The sequence below is a fragment of the Penaeus chinensis genome, chromosome 3, assembly GCF_019202785.1.
Source record: "Penaeus chinensis breed Huanghai No. 1 chromosome 3, ASM1920278v2, whole genome shotgun sequence".
Lineage (NCBI taxonomy): Eukaryota > Metazoa > Arthropoda > Malacostraca > Decapoda > Penaeidae > Penaeus > Penaeus chinensis.
This window is the reverse complement of record NC_061821.1, coordinates 2,560,798-2,563,297: the sequence shown is the minus strand read 5'-3', so window position 1 is coordinate 2,563,297 and position 2,500 is coordinate 2,560,798.

Genomic DNA, 2,500 nt, shown 5'->3' with positions numbered 1-2,500 from the left:
CTCTCTCTCTCTCTCTCTCTCTCTCTCTCTCTCTCTCGGATCTCTTTACATTTCTACGCATGCGCAAAATGTGTCCATGTGCCTCTTATTATCCAAAGAGAAAGAAAAAGACAGAGAAAGTGTGGAACAAGATTAAATGTTTGTTTAAATCTATCGTGTGTATGTTATTATATTTTTCGATTTCATTCGAAGTTATTAACATCGAAGTGCATGTCTCAAACTCTGTTTATAAATCATTTGAGAGTAAATTAAATTTTCCGTCTGCTATGACAAGTTACAAAACTGTAATTAAATGTTATCGACATAAATTAATATATATAAAAGGTATGAATGAGAATGAATATCTTCATAATACAAGAGATGTATTTGACCGGTTTCGACTTTGTCTTCGTCCGAAATACATGTATTTCTCACACATTATTTCGTTCATTCAGTCTGTCTCAGTCTCCCACTCACTCATTCGATCTCTCTCTCTTTCTCTCTCACTCTCTCTCTTACTCTTTCATTTTTTCTTACCCTCTCTCTCTCTGTCTCTCTTTCTCTCTTTCTTTCTCTCTCTCTCTCTCTCTTTCTCTCTCGTCCGAAATACATGTATTTCGGACGAAGACAAAGTCGAAACCGGTCAAATACATCTCTTGTATTGTGAAGATATTCATTCTCATTCATACCTTTTATACATTTGTCAACATGAACGCGGTTCATAAATTAATATATTAGAAGGTGTTATTACTCGAAGATAAACTTTCCTCTAGGTTTTACAATAAACAGAAATATCGTGTATTTATTTTGCAATTATTAGGAAAGAATAGGAGTATAGGATTACCGCGGATATATTTAATCTACAATCTAGAGAAATCAGTCGAAAATCTGTAATATGAATATCAATAATATCTTTAATTATTCGTAAACTTATTAATATTCCAACTATCGCATTAAATACCCCCCTTAAAGAAAAAGAAAAATATATATATATAAAGAGAGAGAGAGAGAGAGAGAGAGAGAGAGAGAGAAAGAGAGAGAGAGAGAAAGAGAGAGAGAGAGAATGAGAGAGAGAGAGAGAGAGAGAGAGAGAGAGAGAGAGAGAGAGAGAGAGAGAGAGAGAGAGAGAGAGAGAGAGAGAGAGAGAGAGAGAAGAGAGAGAGAGAGAGAGAGAGAGAGAGAGAGAGAGAGAGAGAGAGAGAGAGAGAGAAGAGAGAGAGAGAGAGAGAGAAGAGAGAGAGAGAGAGAGAGAGAGAGAGAGAGAGAGAGAGAGAGAGAGAGAGAGAGAGAGAGAGAGAGAAAGAGAGAGAGAGAGAGAATGAGAGAGAGAGAGAGAGAGAGAGAGAGAAAGAGAGAGAGAGAGAGAGAGAGAGAGAGAGAGAGAGAGAGAGAGAGAAGATAAACTAATAAATTAATATATAAAAAACAAAATAGGTAACTTCTTTTCTGCCTCTATGATTACCCATTTTAGGCCTATACCATACCTTTAGGCCTTTTTTCTTTTTCTTTTATAAGGCGAGAACTACAGAGAGAGCAGAAAAACGGGATCCGTCAATATCCATCACTGAAGACGAACAATGCGTGTAGAGAAAGCAATTGGAAAATCATACCCCCTTTAGTTCGCCTGAATTAGTCTGAATTTATGTATCCCTATGCCACGTGCCTGTTGTGTGTGCAATTAGTAGTCATCTATATTAATATCCCTCTTTTCCGTTTCTTGTACTTCTTCAAAATACCTTTAATGCAGTTATTTTCATTATTATTTCTTTTATTTAAACCAGTACTCCATTGTGTATTATTTTCCCTAATTGAAGGCAGGTCTGTTCGTACACATGTCCACTTTTTTTATCTTAAGTACGCACTTTGTTCACCTGTTATCTTTTGTTCTTTTTTTTTTTTTTTTTTTTTTTTTTTTTGCGTAGCTGGTGTCCTCAGTTGCCCTATTTGCTCTCTCAACTGGTTCAAAGACTGCCTTGTTATCTCGACCTCCTCAGAAGAACCCGCTGTGGGATAGTGATTCGGATATTTTCCACAAATCTTTACCTCTTTCCTTGTCTGTTTGTTTTTTTATCACCTGTTCCCTGCTTGAAGTCCACTTTTTTTTTATCTCTCTCTCTGGCGCTAAGTTCCTCATTTTATGTCAACTCTAAAAGGTTAGTTTTCCCATTTCGCGCCGGAATTTTCAAAAGGTCATTTCCCTTTTGCTTTCCAGGTTTTGTTTACATTTCCTTAGTAGCAGATATAAGCTACGACTTACGGTTCCAAGTTCCATTCTCGCTTCATTTTTTCTTTTGGTCTATTTGTTGTAATTTCATCACTGTGCATCCCATCTCTATGTCCGTAGAGGTTTAGTAAGAAATTACCTCTTCTAGAATACAGGAAGGCTGTTCGTATATCAGCTGGATATTTTTGTTTCGTTTTATTTATCTTCGACGCGACATAAAACTATTTGCTCTCTCTCTCTCTCTCTCTCTCTCTCTCTCTCTCTCTCTCTCTCTCTCTCTCTCCCTCTCCTTCTCTT